The sequence below is a fragment of the Protopterus annectens genome, chromosome 4.part0, assembly GCF_019279795.1.
Source record: "Protopterus annectens isolate FY-2018-M chromosome 4.part0, PAN1.0, whole genome shotgun sequence".
Taxonomy (NCBI): Eukaryota; Metazoa; Chordata; order Ceratodontiformes; family Protopteridae; genus Protopterus; species Protopterus annectens.
This window is the reverse complement of record NC_056733.1, coordinates 77,355,781-77,382,500: the sequence shown is the minus strand read 5'-3', so window position 1 is coordinate 77,382,500 and position 26,720 is coordinate 77,355,781. Positions and strand designations below refer to the sequence as shown.

At 37.9% G+C, this 26,720-nt stretch overlaps 1 protein-coding gene across 2 annotated transcripts in view; it reads right to left on the bottom strand.

Moving 5' to 3' along the window:
- The window catches only part of RNF157 (ring finger protein 157), a 1,565,029-nt gene that overhangs the window by 160,887 nt on the left and 1,377,422 nt on the right, over nucleotides 1–26,720 (bottom strand). The gene's annotated exons all lie outside the window — the stretch shown is intronic.

Below are 26,720 nucleotides of genomic sequence, written 5' to 3'. Positions count from 1 at the left end.
ATATACAGTTACAGCACTGATATCATTGAATCATCAAGCAGGCTTCAATTAAATAAAGTAGTACATTTTCTCTATGTACTTTTTCCTCCATCCCATATGCAGACAATCAAGTTTCTCCAATGGCATTCAAGGCCACTTGATCCCCATACCAAGAATTTTTAGTATGAAGGTAAGGGCCATTATCCAGGCAGCAATGAGGGTATTTTGTGCCAAAATCTATGACCCACTCATATATGCATTTATTGTCAAGAAAGAAGGGTACCCTCATCCCACAGGCCAGAATTCTGGCTTTTCCCCTAGACGAGAGTCCTATGGCATCAATACAGTCTTGTTCCTGCAGCTAAATAATAAACTGCCCCCACATCCAATAAGCAACCTGTATACCTATGTAGGAGTTGACTTTGTAAGCCCTAACCCAATCGTGAACACAAGCCTATGGCACCACAGGGGCCTTCTACATTCTCCACCAGAGACACGTATGCATGCATGCTCCCACATACACACATCCAAAGATCTACCTTCACTGGCTTGGACCACTAAGTTCATATCAATCCCAGTTCTAGCACATTTCAATAGGCACAACTGGCTACCAAGAAACCACCATCCCCACCCCCACCCACAATATAGGCAAGTTAGTATAAGCCTCTCAACTACCACAGCCCCCCTGCCTGATGCTTCCAGTTTCCAAGTCACTATTCAAACTAAGTTACTCTGGATTGCAGTCAAGACTTTTTCTCTATGTGCTGCTACACAGCCAGTCACAAAAAAGGAATAAAATTAAAAAAAAAAAAAACAGTAAATATGATACTGTACTATACAATGTCTTTTCATTCCCTACCCAGCAATGCCCATATCTTCAATCTGTCAGTTGACTAACAAAAAAACAGGAGAGGTACAACATTGAAAAAGTATAACAAGGGTTATCCCCACCAAAAATAGCAGTTTTAAAACAGAACTTATTCACTACGATGGACAGAAAAAGTAGTTGTGTTAGTGCACTCAGAGTAGCCATAGGTGTTTGAGTAGGGTCACTGCTGCAGTACAATTCCTTATCTATGGGAATTGACCACAGGTGGATGACTAACTTCAGGTCTGACTTCCAAATGTCTCCATTATGAGGCTAGTCTGCCCCACTAGCCTAAGTAATGCAAAGCTAAAAAGGAGACCAGCTTGTGCAATCTTCAGTTTTTTTCTAGGACAGACAGGCACCAAAATGTAGGCCCTGTCACAGGTCAAAAGAACACAGCTTCTATGGGACCTGATAGTATCCCAGGCTGCATTCTGCACCATCTCTAGCAAAAACTAGCTTTGGCATTGAGCACCCTATTCAACCATAGCCAAGTACAGGCTTCATTCCAGCAGAGTGAAGAACTGCCATTGTCATCCCCTTGCACAAAAGTGGCGCCACTACTGACCCTGGGAACTACAGCCCCACTAGCTTGCCAATTCTGATCTGTAAAGCCATGGAGTGTATTATTATGGACCTCATAAACAAGGACATAGGCAATCTCCAAGCACTTGACCCCACCCAGTTTGGATTAGTCAAGGGCAGATCTTGCCTGTTGAACCTAGTTGATTTTTTGAGACCGTCACCAAGGCCCTGGATGAGGGAAAGTCAGTATATACAGCTTACCTTGACTTGGCTAAAGTCTTTGACATAATCTTCTTATACCACACGAAAGGAAGACTCCACAGCAACCATAAAGAATTTACCATTGAAAAATTTCACAGTAACAGAAATACACAGCCAATAATAAATATCGTTCTCTCTAGCGCCTCGGCAAATAGCCTTTTCAGAGTAAAATCTTTTACTCTGAAAAGGCTATTTGCCGAGGCGCTAGAGAGAACGATATTTATTATTGGCTGTGTATTTCTGTTACTGTGAAATTGGTTTTCCAGTGGATTAAATTCTTTATGGTTGCTGTGGAGTCTTCCTTTCGTGTGGTATAAGAAGTTTTCATCAGTTCTTGCTGTGGTATTTATTTATCTTTGACATAATCCCCCACTCGGGCATAATCGAAAAGCTAATGCAACTTGGCACAAATTCCTATCTCATTAGGTGGGTGGCCAACTGGTTCAACAATAGAACCCACAAGTCACAACAGGCGCCTCCATCTGAGACAGCAGACCTATCACTAGTGGTGTTCCCCAGGGATCTGTCCTGGAACCCCTACTGTTTGGCATCTACTTCTCAGTTGTCCAGGCAAGACAAAAAGCCTGGGGCTGACCAAGTTTGCGGACGACTAAGTTGGGTGCTGTCATTGACTCCCCAAATGATGTTAACATACTACAAGAGGGTCTCAAAGTAACAAATGACTGGTGCCAAAGTCATGGCCTTAAGTTAAATGCAAAAAAAATGTATCATCATACCATTTGACAAAAACACAGCCCCTACTGATTACCACATCAACGACAACCCCCTAAACACCCAACCTGTGGTGAGAAACCTGGGTACACAGGTTGACAATCACACATTCGACCATCATGTAGCTTCAGTGGTCAGAAAAGCCTTTTACTTGGTTCATCTCATAAGTAAAGGGAATGCATCCAGAAAAAAGTAGGTTATTACTTCTCTATACTCCTCCCTCATTAGGCCAATAATTGAGTACAACGCCCCGTTTGGTACATACCTCTCCAAACACCTGCACCAACTAGAAAGGCCACAGAAATACCTCAACAAAGAGAACTCATGGTCTCCAACACCTGTCCTATGTGGACAGGCTCAAATCACTATCACTCTACTTGGTATCGTATAGAATGCTTAGAGGTGATCTGTGTCTCGCCTGCCTTACTAGAGATGCTCCATATCTGTAAGTCTAACTCCTCGCGCATTACCCACTCAAAAGGCCTAAATCTAATAAGCAACATTAACGAAATCTGCTGGAGAGACAGGTTTGTCTCCAAGAGGCTGCTCCATCTGTGGAATAGACTTCCCATACATGTCAAACAGAGCATGTCAATGACCCTCTTCAAACGCAACCTTGATAAGTGGATGGGAAACCACAAATATGTCCCAGGGGTTCCACCTGTGTCCCTCATTGATAGGGGCAGCAGGTGCTGACTGGGGTTTCTTTTTTGGGGATAAACTCTTGGATAGGCTTGTAAGGGCCCCATGGCCATTAGCCTAGTAACCTCCTATGATAAAAATACAACTGTCCCTTGCATATGACTTGTAAGGCACCAGGAGCCCTAAGTGGTAGCTTTTTCCTGCAATCAGCCTCTCTGGGTCAGATGGTTTGAAGCATTACTTGGAGGTGGAGGTGGGAGGGTAGCAAGTTGGAATCTATCTTGGAACCTAAGTGGCATAAAGACTTCTAGGTTTGTGACATCTACCTTCCCGCCTCATGGCATAAGCAGTAAAGCCTTCTGGAATGGGGAGGGGCATGAGATCATACTGCAGGAGTACCCTACTTGAACAAAGTACAACTGTGTAAGTAAACCATGCCTTAAAAGCGGATTCTCAAATAGATCACTGCTGCAGTAGAATTATGCAATAAGGGATGTCCTGCCAAGGAATGGATGAGACAGTCGGCTTCCAAAGCTTTAGGGTTCCTTTTCAGTGCCCTAGCCATGGATATGCATGAGAGCTGCAGAGAAAACCAGTTGCTAAGGTGCTAAAACTTAAGAATTTCCTTGCCACTGAAGAGTGCACTCTTTCACAGGGTTTGGATGACAGGTGGTCAGCCAACGCTTCACGTATGTTGAGCAGTTAAGTTCCCATTGGGCATTAACTCCCACATAACTGTTTAAGCATGAAAGTGTTTTGATCTTTTTAATATTTTTTTACATTTTTGACATAATGACTTGTTACAAGAAAATTTACCTCAGAGCTTACAATTCACTATTAGACTTCTCTGAGCGAGTTCCTGTATAAAATTGTACTTTTTCTTATAACAATATTTTACTTCAGAACATTTTCTGTAGGGTTTATGCTTCAGTTGCCAAGGTTGTGTTTGGTAACTTTTTTCTATGAAATGCTTAGTTTTTCTGTCACATTGTGACATACTCTTCTAAGCTACTCAGACACTATTTTCACCTGTAAGTTAGTCCTAACTCCCAGTAGGGATTCCAAAACTTTTTTGTTATTTTTAGTAATTTTTGTGAGGAAAAACATACTGCTTATGCACTACTTTATTTTGAGTGGCTAGGGAAAGTCTGCTTTGTTTGTCACTAAAAAATATTACCTCAGTAACTACATTTCTAGTAAGAAGGTACCACCATCTTCTTGGCTCCCTTATCTGACTGAGGTTCCTTTTATGGCTAGAACATGGACTGGTCTCCCACTAACATTACTGATCCCTCCCTGAGCCACAAGAAAACATTTCCAGGAAGCTTTGATCTTTAATCCAGCTTTCTTTTTGACTCAGTTGCTAATGGACGACTCCGCTATACTGCTTAAAGCTAGTACAGCAGTGATATGATTATGAACATCTACAGTTATGTTGAGTACATTCATAAAAATGCCCAGAGCTCAAAGAGGTCACTGCTGCAGTCCTAATGTTTATTCATGGGAAGGGCTACCAAAGCAGCCACTTCTCCTGGGGAAAGGAACTGATCTAATTGATCCTGTAGGACAGCATAGTGAAACCTATCCATTTTTATGCCTCTTTTCAATTTGTGGGGACACATTTAGAGGGTCCCACTAAAAGTGTGACAGGGGGGCTGGGCTAAGACCACTAGATTTTTCTGCTTAAGACTCTGAGGTTTTGCCCCTCCTACTGAGCACAGCCTTATTAAGGGCCATGCAGTACTCATACAAAGAGATGCCACAACATTCTTTTTTTTTTTAATTTCTCCAAATATTTTGGGTTTTAAATATAGTGACAGGAATGCAGTCCTGAGTCAGGGTACAATTAATATTTGTTTTAGTCTTCGACGTTTGCCAAGAGTGCTCTTTTCAGTACCTGCAATGTACCCAGAATTGCCGCCTCCTGCAGTTCATACAGAATTACAGGTATCTGCAGCATATTTAAATATGCTTAAAATTCTTTATTAGCTACAACCACTGATGATCTTTATCCCATATAGCTTTAATTTCCATTTACATAATCCAGTATCTTATCACTTAGTCTCCCTGAATACGCAAGGGATTATAACTGCTACGGATACTTTTGTATCTTTTTGTCCTTTTTTCTTTGGCTACTATATCTGATTTAGAGTACTTTCCTCAGGGTAGAAGGGCAAGTTAGAGAAAAGCACTACACAGAATTTATTTTCCACAGAAACACATTAGTTAATTTCTCCAGGGACATCAGATATATTGAAACAAGACAGTCTAAACAAATCCAATTGAAATTTTACAAAGAAGAAAGATAAACAATACAATCTCAATATTAAAATTAAAATTAAAAACAAAGATTTCCCAAAGGGTATCTACTACTCTGAAGTTACTTTGAAAAGGACCAAAAGACAGTAGGGAATGATTACTAATACAATGTCTCAGGCTAGGAGAGGAGAAAAGCTCCATAAGGAGGCTATCTGAAGGTCGATTCATACTGAACAAAACACTGCAGCAATGATTCCTACAAGTAAGTAAAACAAGTCAAATTAGCACCTTTAGGACCCAAAATATTCCATACTGCCCAATAACTATTCAGAAGGCCAAATTAAAGAAAATTAGGAACCAATACATTAACATCCTAAGTGACTGCAGACTTACAAAGAAAATTGAGGGTTTAATTTCAAGGTAGCTTAAAACTTTGCATTTCTATAAATGTTCTTCACACTGTGCACACACTAAGTGCACTATTATATCATAATAACATCTGCCTGGATGATATCTGAATAGTCAGCATATGTAGCCACACACTACTAATATGGAACAGTAACAGTCACTAGTACTTACCAATATCAATTGACCTTTGATGACTTTCTGTAGTCAAGTGGAAGACTTTGGTATTTTCTTTAGGGGATGCATGTGGATTTTCCAGAAATCCTGAGATCTTATTTGAACCACAAGTTTTCCTCCATCTAGGCTAAAGAGTACACACAGCTCCATATCACAGGAGATAAAAGGTAGCTGGGTCTTGCAGTCATGAACACCTTGCCAGTACCAACCCTTAGATTATACTCCCCCCATCTCTCAACATAGGCTAGACCAGCCATGTCCAGAAAGAATTTGAGAGTTCCTATCCAGTGTAACACTGCTTAATTTGCAAGTGAAGTCAACTATTCTGGCTAATTACCATGTTGACAATACACCCCTAAGAGTCGACCCAGTAGTCAGGGATCTGGGTAAGCACATAGACAGTAACCTAACCTTTGACCTCCACATGGTCACAGCAGTGAGGAAATCCTTTTATGCTGCACAACTTATAAGTGAGGGCATGGCATCTAGGTCTAGCGAGGTCATGATCCTACTGTACTCTCCTCTTATCAGACCAATCATAGAATAAAATGCTACCTATAAAATGCTACCCATGGTATGTGCCTGACCAGGCATATGCAACAACTACAGCAACCTCAGAGGTTCTTTACAAAAGAATACAAGGCATAACAAATCTGCCTTATGCAGAGTGCCTTAAAGCCCTTTCCCTGTACTAAGTCTCCAACAGATGGCTGAGGGGTTATCTATGACTGGCTTAAAATGTATTTGCAACCCCTACACTTATGAATCTCCTGTACATTCGTAAGTCAGACAGAACCAAAAAATACAAGGTCTTAGGACAAGAATTTTGTCCGACTTAAACAGAACATGCTGGAGAGACAGATATGTGTCCCAGAAATTGCCCCTCCTATGGAACAGACTTCCTATCCACAGGAAGTTGAGCTGGTCTATTATCTAGTTTAAGCACAACCTAGACCAGTGGATGGGGAACAGGAAATTTATACCAGGCCTGGCATCCATATGTCCCCTTACAGACAGAGGTTTTACTTATTTATTTGATATTTATTAACTGGGATAGTCCAACTGAGCAAAAGCCCTTTTTCAGTGGAGGTCTGGGGAGAAAAGCTCCACAATACAAGTTATTTCAATAACTTAACTAGTACAGAATGACAGTAGCATACATGAATAAAGCAGAGAGTAACCCACCACAATTTTTATCCTACAACACACTGTCAAGCTAGTAAGAACAAAGGTAACAATACATGAAATGCTCTAAAACAGAAATAATCACACATTTCCACAGAACAAAAATGACTAGACAGAAGCAAAAAGGAGAATACATTAATACATGGAGATTATACAGCAATAATAGAAATTACACACATTTACAGTGATTTTAGAATATTCTAGAGGTTCCATTAATAGATTTGAGCAGTAAATGTTTAATAGTGTGGAAAGAAGAAACATGGTTGGTAGAAAGTTAGTTATCAGAGGGAGGGGATAATAAAAATGGGAATTAAACATAAATAAGTTTTAATGGTAGGTAAGGTAGGGGAAAATAGAAAAAAATAGGAAAGTTACGTAGGTAGTGAGGGAAAAGAACAGTAAGTTAATGAGACGGGAAAGTAATAGGTGAATTGGAAGGAATACTGATAGTGCTGGGAGAAGGAGACAATCAGATAAAATGACAACTAAGAGAGATTAGAAAGCACAGTAAAGAGAAGTATTATGGTAAGATGGTAGAATTTCATGTAGGATATTTACACTGACAGGTCCACGAATTATTAAGATGGTGTTTTAGACCTTTCTTAAAGTCAAGTGTCTGGTTTATTTTTCGTAGAGATGTTGGAAGTCTGTTCCATGAAAGGGTTGGTAGATAACTATACAGTTTTTGTCCAAAACAGCTTCTAGGTTTGGAAATTTCCAGGTGAAGTTGGTCAGAGCTTCTTAGAGTTTGAGGGTTGGTGTAGAGGGAGACTAGAGTAGAGATGGAAGAGCAGTAGGAAGGTTTGTGTATGATGGAATGAATGAGGGTAAGTTGAGAAAGTTGAAGATGGTGAGATAATTCTAGCCATTTGAGAGAAGTGAATGTAAGATAGTGATGTGACCTAGGTGGGTTGTTGGATGCAAATTTAACTACTTTATTATAGGTTTTTTGCAGTTTTATGAGCAGATTAGACTGTAGGTTAGTTAAGATTTGAGAACTATATAGTTGGGTGGGGAGGGGGGCTTGGCAAGTGTCTGTCATGAGTCAAGAGTTAGGAACTTTTTATTTCTGTACAACAGACCTAATTTTTGTTGAGTTTTCTTAATACTGTGGAATACATGTAGGTCAAATTTTATTTGGTCATCTATAATGGTACCTAGAAGCTTAGTTTGGGTTTCAGCCTTAATGCTAGTGTTGCTTAGAGATGGGACTGTGAAAGTGGATTTGTGTTGAGAGAGAGATTAGGGAAGGAAAAGTAGCAGTTTAATCTTTTTGGGATTGAGGAAGAGTTAACTGTTCATAGACCAAGTTTCAATAAGGTTGAAGGAATTTTGTGTAAGGGTATGTAGCTCAGGGAGAAAGTTGGAGGTAGTCATGACTGTGGAGTCATCTGCATGCTGCATTAGGGATGACTGTGGGCAGGAAGTGTATAGGTGATTTATGAAAATACTGAAAAGAGACCAAGTACAGAACCTGGAGGAACTCCCACTTTAATGGGGAAGAAGGGGGATAGGGAGGAGAGCCATTTAAGGAGCTTGCAGTCAGTTAGAAAGATAGCTTTGCAACCAGGAGATAGCTGGATGAGAGAGTTTAGAAAGAAGGACAGGATGAGAGATGGTATCGAGAAAGAGACAGGAGACCAGTTCATTATTGTCTCTGGCCTGGGAGATGGAGTTTGTAAAGGAGATGAGGCCTTTTGCAGTACTATGTTGTGCTCAAAATCCATGTTGTGAAGGTGAGAGTAGATTGTCGAAGATGAAATGGTCTTGAATTTGTTTATGTATACATTTTTCAAGGATTTTGGATAGAGGAGATAGTATTGCTATTGGCCTGTAACTGGCTAGGTCAGTAAAGTTACCACCTTTGTGAAGGGGTATAATATAGAATGTTGTCCATAATGGGGGAACAGTGGACTTCTTTATTAAGCGGTTTATAAGAATAGAAATGGGACAGGTAATAGAGTGGGCTGCAGCCTTGAGGTACACTGGAGGTAGGTTGTCTGCTGATGCAAAGCAAGGTTTTAGTTTGAGGAGGAAATTTTTAATATAGTTTGTAGGGACTGGTTTCAGTGCGAAGGAGTGATACTGTTATAGGGATCAGAGGTGTTAGAGGTTTGGATGAGTTCACTAATAGAGTCAATGAAGTAAGAGTTAAAGACTGATGCAGTCTCTTGTAGGGAGTTTTTAGGGTACGGGCTGAGAGTAGAGAGATTTCCAGGGTGCAGGATTTGGTTGACGGTACACCAGAATTTCTTGGAATTCTTATATTGTGTGGTTTGGGTTTCAGATAAAAGTTTTTCTCATCTAAAATTAGGAGTTTTTTTTGGTTTGGTTACATAGTTCTTTATGTGTTTGGTAGTCAGTGTGCAATTTAGTTTTTGTCCATAGCTTCCAGGCATTGTCTCTTTTCTTAATTAGGGAGAGTGCAGCTTGGGTGAGCCAAGAGGAGCATCTAGATTTGACCCTTTTAGACTGAGGGGAAGTGAGGGAGTTTGGAGAGTGTTATGAAATATGGTGATAAATTGTTGGACTACTTCATCAAGAGGTAGATGAAGTAGGAAGGACCAGTTTACAGATGAAAGAATGTTGTTAAAGTAGTCAGGATGAATGTTGGAAAGTTTTCAGCATTCAAGAAGTTTATGTGGTATGGGGAGATGAGGAGTGAATCTTTGGATGCAGATGGGAGAGTGATCACTAAGAGCATCAGGTAGGGATTGAGGGTTGTGACAGAGGTTAAGGTGGGAGACTAACTCCGCATCTATAATTGATTGGATACTAGATTTTTTAATAAAGTGGGTAGGAGTTGAGATGAGCTGGGTGAAGCCATACAAGTTCATACTGGAGCTTGGACAGGGTGAATTAAGTGACAACCAAATGATATTTACATCACCTAGCAGTTCAGCAGGGAGGAAGGGAGGAGGTGGATTTGGTAGGGCAGATAGGGTCGGATTGCTGGAGTAGAGTACTGCTACACTTCTGCCTTTTTTGATAGTCCTGTCAAGATGAAGGATGTTATAGCCTGGGGGTAGGAATTCCTTATCTGACATATGTGGTTTAAGCCAAGTTTTGGAGAAAGTTATAATATTGGGGGAGTGTTGAGCTATCCAAAAGTGAAATTCACTTGTTTTATTAACAATGTTATGAAGATTAATGGAATATAACAACAGATGCTTTGGGGTACAATCAGGGTGATGAAATGTAGTAGGGCAAGGTAAGGATAAATGAGAATTGGTGTGGGGTCCAGGATTTGGATGAATGTCACGGGAAAGATGTAAGGTATTGCAGGGATATAGTAAACTAGTCTTGAATAGGTGAAGAAAGTTTTGCTTAAATTTAGTTTTTGGGTGCAATGAGTTCAGTGGAAGGGGGTAGCTTATAAATGTCTGGTCCACAAATGTCCTACTTGGACACAGGACATCGTTATTCTTTCAGGAGAACTTGGCCACGCTAAGAAAGTTAACCCTGAGTCTTTAGCCTCGTAATCTATGAATCTATTCTAGAGGTGTGGGAGGCACTGTATTATGAACCTATCTCTCTGTCCACCATGTTTATATATCTACTGATAAAGATTTATAAACCTGGTTCTGGTGTTGGTGAGCTTTTTCTTATACTTGAGAGATGAAAACAATCCAGGACCCATGGGTCCCTAATTGCAATAAAGGCTAGGCATATATCACCCCTCAGGAGTCTATAAGACCATGAATAAAACAACAAACACAAAGGCACTGAGTGGCATATAAAAATCCAAATACTAAAACCGATGAAATTGCCAGCAAGAGTCAATGAACCGGAAAAAAATAATGTTGAGTGCTTTTGTCTTTATTGTTGCATGAAGACTTCTTCAGAACAAATAACTGCTACACATGTAGAGTCCTAATAACACATCTTTTTGTAATCATGTGGTAGAACCAGCCAACCCATGAACCAAAACTGCATTTTGAAGCTGTACCACAAAACAAATGAATCTCATTTACCACATTAATTTAATACAGATATGTAAAATCTCAAGTCTATAAAAGAAACATCATTGGACAGCATCCAAAACATTATACAATCAATGCCCTCAATTTTAAATAGCTCCTTAGAGAAATGGTGTCATTCAAACTTGAAGGGACATTTACTTGTAACTTCATTTGCCACTTAATTCTAGTAGCTCTAATATTCCTTTCCAAGGTCATCCTCTAGGATCCACTGGCACCTTTTCTCTAACACTAAATTGGAAACTATGCCCTGGAAAATTTGTGTGTGGTCAGGGCATTAGTAACCTTTTTATGGAGAATATCTCTGGTATGCTGATATATGCATTCATGAAGAATATGCTCTGTTTTGCCTGTGTAGAATAGCTCACATGGGTAAACAGAGCTAAGCAAACCATTACCTTACTATAACGGGTATAATATTCTTGACTGATAACACTGTCCTGCCCTTTTAAACAGATCACAGTCCCTTCTTTGATTGCACAATATTGCTGACATATATTACATTTAAACATACCTAGTTTATTTTGTTGACCTACAGGATATCCAAATCTCGAGCTATTCCTTTTCATCAAATTCTTAAAATTAAAACCCTTTCTAAAAATAAAATAGGGTTGTGTACCCAAAATCTGATCCAATCCATCACAAGTTATAATGTTGCAATTCTTCTATAAAATATTTAGAATATTTCTTGGATCAGTATTGTATGTCATAACCACACTCTTGGTACCAAGGTAATTCCTTTCTGGATTTAACCTTTTACACTTGGTTATTTCCCAACAAGGGGTGAAAACCCCCTGACCTCTCCTGATCAGTACTACTTCACAGAACCTAGCAATTAGTTGCAGGTGGTTCTACCACATAATTACAAGATAACCATTTATTAGGACACTGCTTATACAGCAATTACTTGTTCTGAAGAAGGTTTGATACAGTAATAAAGATTAAAGTGCTCAACATTATTTCTTTTTCTGGTTCAACTCTTGGTGGCTATTTCTTCGGTTTTAGTGTTAAGATACTGAACAAAGAGACAGTGCTTTCAGTCTTTCTGGTAAGTTATGATTTTTAGGCCAGTCTTCTTAGTTAAGAACAGCTGAGGCAAGTTGTTTGATTTGTCAAGTGATATACATCCTGAAGGAAGCACTGTACTTATTAACTGACCTAATCAAATGCTCGATATAGGAAAACTATGACCTCTTTAGAGCTGAATGATATTCCCAGCTGTGCCAAGTAGAACAACTTCCTTAAATATTACTGTCACAAGAAGATCAAAGACAGAGTTATCAATCCATGTTCAAGGTCCCTAACATTCTCATTTTGTAGACGGGTACTGCCTGTGCTGTACGCTGCATTTTTTGCATTTAGTTTGAGCCCATTTTTAATACACCAGGTTTTTATGCATGTAAATTCTTGCTAAAGGGTTCGGGCATCAAACTGGGACTTGGAAAAAACTCCCAATTTGCTGTCACCTGACATCTTTGTTAGCCAGAGGTCTTGGTTCATGGTCTAGAGATCAGAAAAATAAATTCTGAACAGAATGGGTGCCAGCACTACGCCCTGTGGGGCACCACTAGCTACCTTCATTTTACCTGTTGAAATACCAGCCATGCATACTGTATGCATTCTATCTTTTAAGCAGTTTGCTAACCATCTTACCACAGAGAGATCAACTTTTTGAGTTTAGTTTACTAACTATGCTAATATGGAGGGTGGTGTCAAATGTCTTGGCCAGGTCAAGGTATGCCACGTAGACAAGATGACCATTGTTAACAGCCTGTGTTACTATTATGAAGTTTAGTAAATTCACTATATAGGAACATGCCTGGGGACACAGACAGTGTCCAGTAACAGGCTGTAAGGTGATAGCTGGTCTTGCTTCGTGTGATTTGAAGTTCAGTTTGTGGATCTCTGGGAATTTGTCTACAGGTGATGCAGAAACACCACTACCAGTTTCCACTGGGTCATCTGAATGCATGCTAGGCACAAAACTGATGTAGAAAGGGAGGGTTTTCTAGACTTTTAAACCGTGTTTCAGTAACTACACAAACATGGATGTGGTCCAAATGCAGGAGAGCCTCAAGGTCAGGCAGTTTGCTGTTGAGACGTCTGGCATTCAACAGAGTCACGTTAATGTGATCCTGCTTTGGATTTAATACATTTGTTACAGTGGAATGTCCATTGGTTGGACTCTACCCACAAAAGGCACTATGCGGGCAGTAAGCAGAAGCTGTGTAACAAGAAGTGCAGGCAAGCCTTTGCAAAGCAAGTAGAAAAGTTCAGCATCTCATCCCATGTTAACACATACTGGACCCCTCTGGCAAGATACTTGCTATTCATCCAATTGCTGAATCCAATTACCTTTTCTTTGTACCTAGGCATCACTTTGGGAGAAGGAAGGAGTTGCTCAGGAACAGTCTCTTGCCTATATTTTTGATATGTATGAAGTAGTCTAACATGCCTTTTTGCATAACCTTCAGGGTTTTCCACACAAGTTGTTCATCCCAGCACAGACTACTGCCACATTGTAATTGTACTTATTTAGAGAAAGGGTCTTAAAAGACCCTTGAGATATCAGAGATTCTGGCACTAGACAGACAACTCAAGACGGGGTTCATTCAGAAGTCAGACCAGCTTTCTGGCTCTTTTCAGGGCAGCCTAGAGAGTGGAGATCTGTGCACCTGACTACAGAATCACCAAATACAACACTTTTACTTGTACAGTCATCTGGTGTAAAGGGTTTTTGATGATCCTGCTGAGGGTGCAAATGAAGCTCTGAATGCCACCTGATCCTTTTCACTGAAAACAGTAACAGTGCAGATAGTTGCATTTAAAGAATGGGAAATGTAAGAACATGCCAAAGACACCCTGAAAATGGCAGCAATCAATCCTCTTTCACAAGATAACTATTACTTTCAAGGTGGCCCAGACACTGGCCAAACAAAAAAAATATATATATTCTTGTCAGGCTACGTTTCATCAGTAACAAAACAGTGACCAGATTTTGTAAATTACTTATAGAATGGTCCCCAGTGATTCAGAAAGTGACGTTATCTAAGGGGACTGATGCGTAGGGATGGCTTGGTAATCAGTGCCGACACTCAGCAGTCTCTTGTACCTTACTTTGTTAGCTCCGTTCAGTGTCTAGAACAGGTGGACAGAATCCCACAGCAAAACAAACAAAAAAAAAAAAACACACACACAGGAACAAGAATCCCAAAAGGTAGAAGGGTTGGTGTGAAGGATAAGATGCTCTGAAGAACCAAGCACCCTCTTTCTGGACTGGAGACCCAAATGGTTATGTTTCATGAAGACAAGCAATGATGGCCAAGCAGTCCTCTCCTCCAAGGGAGTGCCAGGTGCCACAGCTCTCAACCAAATAAGGCACAGACCTCATCAGAATGAGACAAATCCAGAAATAAATCAAGGACACTTTTTAAAATGTTAGGATTATTAATCTAAGATGCTGACAGAATAAGAGTGTGAATTAACATATATTTTCTGAAGAAAAAGAAGCGTATACCTCTACTTAGTGTCATTATCAAATCCAGGACAGTTGGGATGTTTGCCAAGTGCCCCTTTACAACACTGTTCAGAGGACTGTTAATCCGATGTTAAGATTTTTTTATTTGCAGAAACTTTATTAAAGAAATGAAAGCACATTTAACAATTATATATCACTGAACCATGTCAACACATGTTAAAATAAACTGCTAATATAAATATCCTTAGCTATCTAAATTAACAGTCCTTTCATGGACAAAGTTCCTGAGATGTACCCCTTCCGTAAATCCATATCTTACAAACAGATATGAGAGCTATTTGCAGTTATCGGGCATTATGCATCAGTGAATAAAGATGGAATTTTACACTGTCCACAGTTAATCAATGCTAAGAAATATCTACAACTTCTAAGTGCCCTTTAAGGATGGAAAATTACTAAACTAATCGAGAAATTCCACCATAAAAGTTTACCTGTTATCTTTTTCTGCATCTGATACTGTCACGATAATGATATGCACTTCAGCATAGCCCCCCACCATACTGTATACAAACAGCTTCTGGCAATTTCTAGCAAAAAGCTGAAAAAGTTCCTTCAACTGCAGTCATTTAAAGAAACGATATGTTGAATGCAGTCCGAAGGTTCAAAAGTATGGCTGCCAACTGTAAAGAAAACAGCAGTTTCACATGGTATTGTAAAGTGAAGCTAGTCTGACACTCAAATCTCTCCTAAGTTTAAAAAAATAAAGGAAAGTGAAAGAATTTATGCAGGACATTAAAATTTATACCACTGCAGCCTGAAGTTGTACTACAGTCCATCTAAAATCCCTGTCCAACACACACTGCACGTGATAATAGACTTTAAATAGGCAGATTTAAATTTTGTAACTGTCTCTATTAAAAGTTTAGCTGTCTTGCTGTATCAAGTTGCTTACATGCAGTATGCACCCCACGACTTACCTTCCGCAACTGAGAAACCAGAGAAAGTAATGGCAGTCTTACTGGATATCTTCAATAAACTGCATTTTGACAGACATTTATTTGATAGAGAACGGACACATCATTGACTGCCTACCCTTCTTCACACACACCATCTCCTTCATGGAGATACCATCAATTTGAAAGTAGGACAACCCCATAAATATTATCCGAACCTCAGATTTGATTCAGATGCACAGTTCTGTATGACCTTTCGAATTTGTGGAAAGTACGTACTAGGTTTGACAAACGTTTTGTAAAGATGAGCAGTACCAGACGGACGCTTGCAGTGAGCTTACAAGTAAAGTGAAGTACAAATTAGCCCAGACTGAAACAGTAGTTCCGTTATATGCAAGCAATTGGACAAGAAGTCCTAAACATACATATCCCAGTCTGAAATGCCAAGATATGCAGAAGAAGCAGACTAGTGGCTGTGTATGATGCTAATTTTTTGCACCCCCTATTCAAACTGAACGGGACCTTTTTTCTTTTTTTTTGATAGTATCAGAAGAGTACTGGGGCCATGAATAATTTAACAGCAACTATCCCACTAATCAAAGTCTGAGTTCCTGCCAGCTATTTAGCTAGACATACTTTGACCCCTATTAATTGTAAATTCATATTCACCATGGTGGCTTAATTTAGGCGGAGTAAGATCCTTTAAACAGTAAATGGTTATTGCAGGATCTATGATTAGCACACTAATTAGGTGTTTGCCCAGAAATTTACCTAAGCTGCTGCATTTTATAAGCTTCAGGTAGTTCTGGTCCTAACAGATGGAGATTGCTTTATCTTTGCCATTTTATCTCTTCTAATTTATGTTGCATTGGACCTCATAGTTTTATTTTTTTACATTTCTTTTTCAAATGTTAAGATGAAATGTGGAGGGGATTAAATGTTCACAGGTATATACTAGATTAAATACCACTATGGCCCTTAAAAGCCTAGTTATGCAACCCAAATGTGACCTACAAATTTCATTTATATTCGATTTATAGGGGATGATATACCGTCTCTGTCCAGAGACATAAGAGCTAGAGAAGGGGTGAATTTCCAGTTACCTATCTATTGGTCCAAGTTGTGCTTAAACAGGGATAGGGAAGGAACTCTGCCTCATGTGGATGTGCTAGGCTTACACAAAATATTAAAACTGTAATTGTCTGCCTTATACAAAAGTTATAACTTTAATTTTTATTTACATATCTTCGGGATCATTGATATACCAACTAATTTTGAACTTGTAGTAGGGACAATCACCCCTTTATGTAGGAAAAGTAATTAATCTGGTAGAAGAGTCCTTGAGATGAAAAGCTATACATTTTATGACCGGTATTCATCAAATCCAACTGTGAATCAACATGAGTAAATCTGCTCTCAGAATGAATTGCTGCTGATCCCTTGGGCTGATGCTGCTTTCATTGATGTATTGTTTTCTAGTACTAAGTAAACCGAGGAGCAATTGCTTGTCATAGACTCTTGCCATTGAAAAACTGTCACCTTTTGTTGATTAGTCAACTTCCTGCTTGAGGGTTTATGGTTGGTTGTCTGTGGTAAATGTGGACCTAATGAACACTGTTACTACCTTGGAGGCCTCCTGGTGAGGCCTTATTTACACTAGGAGGATGTGGAGAATATTCTTAATTTGGATTAGACTGTTTGTTACGTGGATGTGGATTGGCTTATTCTGTACTACACTCACTTACTGGGACAGAATTCTGACTAGGCTTGGTTCTGCATTAATATCACACAAACTTCATAGATTTTCATCTTTTGAAAACTTCATCATAATAACTTTATTCTGAACAGAATTCGTATAAACTGATGAATTTACTTCCACAGTTACCAGCTTTAATTATTCCATGAGGGGATCTTACCGTTTTTAAGGGTCACCAAACTTCCTTCTGAAATAAATTTGAGTTTCTCATTCAGTGGAAGAAAAACAATGAAAGAACAGGAGTTTCTTATTTAGAATTGCTGGTTAAGGGCAAATTAAGAACTGCAATTTTCTGGCATATAACATTTTGCTGCAGAAAGGACTGGCATTTGTTCCCATTGCAAAAGCAAAACACGTTTTTACATTAAAGGACCTCTCTCTCTCTCTCTATATATATATATATATAATATTATATATATATATATATAATATTATATATATATATATATATATATATATATATATATATAACATATATGTACATGTTAAACCTTACAACTTTTTTATAATGACAAAAGATAATTACAGTTTTAATATCTTGTGTAAGGATATCATATTCAACCCTCTTTACATTTCAACTTAGCATCATTTAAAAAAGTATATAAAAGAGAAGACTCAGCTTTACTAATAAACTTAAATGTGTACCCATTTTAACTGGTCAAAAACACAGACATAACTGTTAAGCAACTTCAGAAAACAATCTGCATCATGAAGACGGGCAAGGGGTGTTCTTTAGAAATTATAAACTAGATTATGAACAAATACCAAAATGTTAAGACATGCCAGCTGATAATGTTTCACAAAGAGGCTGTCAAAAGCACTGCTTGGAGAACAGATGTTTATTTTCTATGATGTGCTTGAACAATTGCTTCATTTTTTAGTGACAACTGAATTCCTCCGGGTTCCACAACTCAAACTGGAAGTTATTTTTGATGTACTTAAACTGCACAAAAGACGTGTCAGACCCAACTCTAAGGCCAGTAGTTGCATCTGGTGGGACTAGACTTAACTCTAAAAACCTTCTTTATTGAAAAAAAAATCTAACATTAAAGACATCATCACACACAAGATTGACTTATTACTTACAGTCAACATTAAATCATTGTATATTGCTGTACCACATATTGAATGATTTAGTAATGTATTGTTGGGTAACCGAATCGTAATGCTGAGTTCTAAGTTGCAAAAATGGCTAGAAATCCAGACGTACAGAAGCCAAGTCTAAAATAACCATTTCTTGGAATATTCACTTTTCTCAGAGGTATTGCAAGCTTCGATTTGTATATACAAGTTCTGAGGGTATTGGGGATGTAAAGGGATTGCTCGCCTGCAAAAAATAAGTTTAAAGGATCAGAGTGATGTTCAATATTTGCTCTTCTCCTGCATTTCTGGACTTTTTTTGTGTGTTTTGTCACTTGGTATTATGACAGGCAACATTTCAGCACGGAGCCATGCTGTTAAACATTGAGTTTCCATGCTGTTAAACATTGAGTTTGACTGTAATGACAGGCACCAGCTTGAAGAAAGCATAGCTGTGGGTTCTTAATACTTTGAGTTTAAATGCAAGCTCTGTCTATAGGTTAGAGGGGTATAATGTGCAATGGGTGCCATAATGGTACACAGTTATGTAAATATTGTACAGACTTCCTTAATGGAAAGCTGTTTGTATTTTAGAATATGTATTTTTAGAGTTATTTTACTGATGACTTTTTATATGTAGCAGTTTCAAACTTCAAGGAATACTGGTGGAGATATATATATATGTACACATTTTTTAATGCTCAATTTACCAGGTTTGAATTACCAACAACCACCTTTTGCCTATTTTCTGCATGTGTTAGGTGAAGAGAGTAAACTGTCACCATCTCTTTCTGTTTAGTGCTACACTTGTAATTTCTTCTGCAGTCATGCCTGACTGTTAAGGTCTTCTCTAACTCAATCCATCCCTTTGCCAAATATCCTTGTTTATATCTTTCTCAAGGGCATACAGGGAATATACACTGCAGCCTCAAGTATGGACTTCCAACATTACATCCACATTCAGGCAAAGACTAACTGACCAGTTTTAGTGTTAGGACTCCGACTAAACACCCTGGCCCATTTGTCACTACTCTGAACTACAGTATCTTGCAGTGCCCCTTAACCATTTTAACTGTAAAACCAACCAGCTAAACGCATAGAGCCACTGTTGCCAAGACTCAAAATCACTTAAAAATCTTAAAAAACAACTCTGAGCAACAAACTGCAAGCAAGAAACTGTCACCTCAGAGCAACAAACTATATTATACTGGGTTTCTTGCTTGCAGTTTGTAGCTCTAAAGTGATTTAGATGTCTTTTGACCATTTTAACTGTCTTTCAAACAAATAATTTTCCTAGACACACACACAAAGTTCCCTGCAAAGGCCAGAAGAATTCTCAACAGATTTCATCTGAGCAAAGCAGTTCAGCCACAACTTCAGATAACTGGGCTACTCTTGAGTTACAGCACATAAAATGATAGAAACAAAATGAAAATAAGCTAAATGATCTGGTTAATTTGGAGGTGCATATTAGCAGACTGCCAACTTACAATGTTGAATTATACCTTATCCTCAGATATCGAATACATACCATCCACAAGACTTGAAAATGACTAAATAAACTTACACTATAACAAGTTATGAAAGTGCTGACACAAATTACGCAAAGGTAAATATAGCTGCATACAGAATAGAAATATAACCAGCTGCCTAAACAGAATACTTAAAGAAAACCACTCTAAGCTAGGTAAATGTACTAGTGGTCTCTAGCTGAAATAATACTAAACTCTTTCCTGTGCTTAGTCCTAAAATGCTACAAAAGCAGATTGCAGACAACAGTAACATACAAGTGAAGAGAACACTATCTTCCCAGCAAGACTAAGCGGTTTCAGATCAAGTTATATACCATCCCCCCAGAAGTCAGTGATATAACCAAACAGGCATTTCCACATTCAGACCTCCACAGATGCAAGGCAGCAGTTTTACACTGACATAGAAATAACTACTTTCCCAGCTCTTGTTAGCTAGCTCTTCTTTTTACTGTATTTTTATGACCAGTGACTTTCTGACTCATGAAGGCAGTAATTTATACTTCAATTACAAATTCCATACATTGTATTTTCTTTTTGCCCTTTTTTAAATTCATAAAGAAAAGTCACAAGATAACCCATGTTTCCATGCCACAGAAACACATACTACTGATAAAATTAGCATAGCTAAGGTTTCAGTATTCTTTCAGTTAGAGACAAGGGCATTTGCCCTTTAGATGAGAAGTTAAAATGAGGTCCCATCTGAGTGAGTTGTTGGTAGCACAGTTGGATGTAAGAAATCCCATAGCATCTATGAAGAAGAGTAGGGGTTCTTTATTTAAAACATTATTTATGACACTATTTACACACTTATAATTTCTACAGTGTACAAATTTCCACGTTTTCCACTGTCATGCAATCATAAATACCTTACTTTTAATTATGTTAAACTTCTATATTCATTATCTTTATTTGACCCTCACTCCTTTTTCCACAACCATCTAATTTTTTTTAAAAAATGACCGCTAGTCACCATTTACCATTAAACAGGACTTCATTTACTCTCTCATTCCAAATGCTGCAGACAATGTAAAATAATCTTTATCTGTTTTACTAACATATTCCTTACTTTTATGCCTGTAATATTCACGCATAGTCATATCCATATTTATTTAATTTACCTCCTTTATATTTTCTTTACATAATTTTCCCACAGTTTTATAACCCTTACACACAGTCAGAAAACAATGTTCTGCAGTTTCTTTTTTACCAAAATATATACTGCTTTTTTTGTATGACATTTTCCATACTGGTAATATATCACTAATCTGCATAGAAAATCTTGACACTATTTGCTTATTACACTATGTGCTTAGTACTTTTACAGAGTTAACTTTTTCATTTGCTAACTCAACCCAAGGAATAACATAATGGTGCATCATAACATTTTTATATCATACTTTTCTCTCATTTTCTATTGGATCAATGTTTATTTTCCATAAAAGATTTTTTTTCTTGATATCTCATTGCTTCATTTACACATGCTTTTCCTTTTTTGAAATTGTTAACATATCCCAATGCTCCTTATATTTGTATGCTAGTAAATTTACTGCTAGCTATTCATTTTCATCATTTATCCAAAACAAAACTTTAAACAAATTTAAAGCAGCAGCATAAACAGCTGGGTTTATTAATCCTAAACCTCCATGTTTACAATTCCTCTCTTTACGTGATTCAGTCTTCAACCCTATATAAATGAAAAAAAATACTTGCAGTATTTCTCTTTCATACATTGGCAACATATAGACACTACCTAATGTGCAGTCTTTCCCAGCATAACTGAATTAATCAAATAAATATTTTTTATTAAACAATAGATTGTATGTTTTCAAAAACAACAAAGCTCCTTTATTTCAATTAGTGACTGATTCCATTGTTTCTCACTTACATATTTACCCCAAATCTTACACCTAACATAGATATTTCTTTCACTGAGAAAGATATTCCTCCTGTCTTTACTACATCACCCAGTCCTTTACTTTTTTCTTTACAGTAATGCCTATTATATTTAAACAATGATGTGTACAATGCACTTATTTCACCCAGACTCTGTTTCTCGTAATCAGTATATCATCTGCATAAGTAAACCTGACTGGAATTTTTATCCCTTCATCAGTAATTTAAGTGGCACCTCTCATGTGCAGATTTACATCTCTAATACTTTCATAGCTAATGCAAATGATACTTCACTCATAGGACATATTCCTGATGCATGTCATTCTTTATATCTTTGCTTAACCATCCATTCAATAAAATTCTTACTATGTTTTTGTTAAATACAGAACATACTGTACATTCTCACTTTTCTTACTAATATGTTATACTTTTACAGGTTCATAGGTAGGTACTAGCCTATCGGCCCAAGGGCCTACATAAGCCTAGCCAACAAGGTTCCCTGGCTTACACCACCCAAGAAAGTTATTTTCCTGTGCCACTGTCGAGCAGAGACACAGAAGTGATCCCCAGGGTGTATTTCCTATTTCCCATCCACTCATTAAAGATTTTTCTTGAAGAGTGCTAATGAAGAACTTTGCTTGACATAGATGGGTAGCCTGTTCCAGAGTATGGGAAGTCCCTGGGACAGGAATCTATCCCTCCAGCATGTCCTGTTTATTGTGGTGACAAGGTTTAGGTCCCTAGAGCATGTAGCTTGGAGGGATTGGGATTTCTTTAGGTGTAGCATGTCCAGCAGCTCTGGGTTTGACATAGCTTTATATGTTAGGCAGAGATCACCTTGGAGTAGGCGATATGCTACGGAGTAAAGCTGGAGTTTTTTGAGGCAGTCAGTGCAGGGCATTTGTTTGAGGCCAGTAATCCTCTTTGTGAGGTAATTCTGTGGCCTTTCCATCTGCTGCAGATGTCTTGTGAGGTACATTCCAAAAGGGGCGTTGTACTCTATAATGGGTCTAATGAGTGTCAACTAGAGGGGAACAATGACCTCTTTTTTCCTGGATGAGAACCCTTGTATGATGAGGTGTGCCATGTAGAAGGACTTCCTGACTACTGTGGCGATGTGACTATCAAAGGAGAGACTACTGTCCACCTGGGTCCCAAGGTCTCATAGTTCATGGGTACAGAGTTTTTACTAAAGGGGATGATACTGAACTTTTTGGCATTGAGCTTGAGGCCATGGCTCTGACACCAGGCATCTGTCTCAGCGAGGTCCATGGGGACTTGACTATGGTTCCTAGTTTGCAGTCATCTGTGAACTTCATTAGCCAGAGGCCTTCTGTGTTTGGTACAGGAGAGGTCCCAGGACGGAACCCTGTGGTATTCCACTTGTCACTGCTTTGAGGTCAGATTTGGAGTCTACAACTTTTACAGTGTGGGTTCTGTCAGTGAGCCAGTTGGCAAACCATCTTGTGACATAAGGATTTATACCTAGTTTAGTGAGTTTAGCTATAATTCCAGAATGGGGGATGGTGTCGAAAGCCTTGGCGAGGTCAAGATAGTTTGTGTGAACCACCTTACCCTCATCAATGGCGTTGGTGACTGCCTCAAAGAAGTCGATCAGGTTCAGGAGGCATGATCTGCCTTTCACAAACCCAAACTGGGTGGGATCCAGAGTTTGGAAGTTACCAATGTCTTTGTTTATGAGTTCCATGATGATACGTTCCATGGCCTTGCAGACCAGGCTCGTCAGGTCGATAGTTCCCGGGATCAGTGGTGGCTCCCCCTTTCTGGAGTGGGATAACTGTTGCTGTATGCCATTCAGTGGGCACAAAGCCTGATGCGAGGCTATTATTGAACATGGTGCTTAAGAGGGGAGCCAGTTCATTCTGAAGTTCGTGTAAAACACAGCCTGGGATGTTGTCCAGTCCCATGGACGCTGCATTTTTGGCTATAGTGTGTGCAGATTTTACCTGCGTAGTTGTGATTACAGGGACTCTTGCTTTCTTCCTGTACAGATATGGGCCCTTTAGGGGGCAATTGTTCACAAAAGTTCATGTTGTATTGTATCAAAAGCTTTATTTAAATCTCTTAGCATGATTCTGGCCTCCTCACTCCTGTTTATAATACCATCCATACTTTCCCTTGCTATGAGTAATGTCCTGACATCCCTTTCAACTATATATGCTATCTGCTATAATATTTTCATGTTACTTTCCATTCTCTTCTGAATTACTTTAGCAAAAATCTTATAATCTGTATTGTTCAATAATATAGATCTCCAATTTTCAACTTCATTGCCTTTTTTCCATACAAGGTATACCAATGTATAAATCTTTATACATAAAACCTTCATTTAACCACTCATTCATTTTTCTACCAATTCATAAAATTCTTTTTAAAATTGGTATCATATTCCATCAGATTCTGAAACTGACTGTAAATTTACTTGTGTAAGCATCTCATCTAATTCACACAAGACAAGCTTGTTTTCCAATTCCTTATTTTCTTGTTCTGTCAATTTTTTAACATGCCATTCTTTTTTGAACTTTTTTTTATCTTGGAACTTTTTTTTTTTTACCTAATTTATTATGATATTCATAATTTATTCCGGAGATGATCGTGCCTCTTTTCTGCCATCTTTGTTTTCTCTTATATTTGTATTCTCTTTAACTGTGCTACTCAAAAGATCAGATACCTCTTTTTTAACCTTGTAAATATCTTTGCGTAAATTCTTTTTCACTTGATTTTTTTCATAAATTCTCCATTCTATCACATTCTTTATCACTCCTTTCCAAATCATTTAAAGCATCCATACACATTGTCATATAATATATTTTTCTGCTTTTCTTACATCTATCATTTAAAAAAATTTTTTTTTCAAAGCTAGCCACCACTCAGACCAGTTTTATAACACAAACTAGTCAAAATGCGAATTTCCATAAACATGTTTCCATTTTCATCCCATAATTTCTCAACTCTTTTTATTCATTTTCCCAATCTGATATATTCCTTTTCTTGTATTTCTATCCATATTGCTGAGTGATCTGAAAAGCCTGTTACAGGTGTCCCTGCCATAGCTACATTTAAACATTTTCCTATAAGAATCTACTTCTGTCATATATACCTTGACTATATGTCTACAAATCAATATTCCAAACCTTCAAACTGCCACATTTTATAACTTCAAATTTTTCTTACTTCCTTTCTTTTTTTTCTCTCAAATCACAATTAAAATCTCCTATTATATTCATATTAACTACTACATAATCCAAAATTGTATTAAATAAATGTTCCCTTTCTTTACTTTAACACAGGCATTCAATGCTATAATTCTATATAGCAAAATATGCCATCTGAGATCAACAATAGTTAATCCTCCCCTCCCATCATTACCGATCTTATGTTCAGTATTTTCATTGACTTTCTACAAAGCACAGCTATGTCTGAACATAATTTCCAAGGATCCTTATCTCTCCTCCCCAAAGTTTTTTGTTTCTAATCTCTTTTTGTGTCAAAAATCTTACATCTTCCAACATCATTATGTCAACATCATACTTACTACACCAATTTAGGATGCCTATTCTACTTAAATTTGATACTATTTACATTTACTGTCATTATGTCTATATTTTAGCTTACCAGAAATTGTGTAAATTTGAAGTACTTATCTCATTTGTATTATCCATTTATTTTCAATTTTCTGTTTTACACTTAGTCCTTTAAGTTTTCTTTTTCTGTCTCTTACTTTTTGCCAAAGGAATTATTTTTACCTTTCACTATTTCCCAATTTGTATCCTCATCACTCATTTCAGAACCTTCTTTTCTATCATCTTCTATTTCATTTTTCTCTTTATCCTTATCTTTATTTTACCTTGAGTTTGCTTCCTTACTTCCTCTATCGTTTATTGAGATAGTTTCTTCTCATCGTATACTGTCCTCACTTTTTTCTTCAGCGTTACCTTTATTTTTCTAGATTACAATCCATCCATAAATGCCTAATTTTGTAACATTTATAACATTTGAATTCACACCTTTTTGCATCATGACCGATTTCCCCACAAATATAGCACTTCCGCTTATCACAGTTACTTATCAAATGATCTTTTTCACAGGAAAAAAAAACATGTTCAGTTGTCCCCAATATTTTATACTAACTCTGCTCCCTCTACATTTATCATACTAGGGATATAAGCATTTTTTTCCTTCTCCATTTTCAGGACAATATTACAGTCCCACCCCCAAGTCCATATTCCTGTGTTATCATACACTTTGTAAACCATAAAACAATATTGTTAAAAGCCAGATGGTTCGTATTGCTCGGATGACATCTGATAGAGATGATTTTCTGAAAGAAATGGAATTTGTCTATCAGTTATTCAAGGAAAGAGGATATCTCGATAGGGTTAGTGGTCCCATAAAAGATAGTATTATACAAGGTTGGGGTAATACCTACAAGCCACTACTTAATAGTGAATGTATTTATAGACAGAGGGGAGAGATCATCAAAGAAGGCAAAGAACAGTGTGTTGAGTCCAGTCCATATTTGATATTGACCTACCATAACAATATAGGATGGGTCAAAAGACGTATTAACACCGTTTGGAATATTTTCGAGAGAACACCCTCTAAAGTTGGATGTTTCTCCAAACATCTGAGGATCAGGTTTAGGAGGAATAAGAATCTTATAGAAATTTATTAACAGAAGAGGGTAGAGACTATAGGAACCAGTACTAGAATAGGTACATTTAAATGTGGGAGGTGTACACAGTGTCCACATATAGCTGGCAAAAAGAATGATTTATCCCTGGTATTAAATATTTGTTAAAAGCCAAGAAATATGTTAGCTGCTATACAAAGGGGGTAGTTTACCTGGCTTATTGTACAGTATATGCTGGGCATACTATATAGGCAAGACAGAACGATGCCTTAGGCAACGCATATATGAACACATGAGGGATGTTACGAAAAATGAATATAATGCCTTATATAGGCATAGATTAGCATGTCATCAAGCAGAA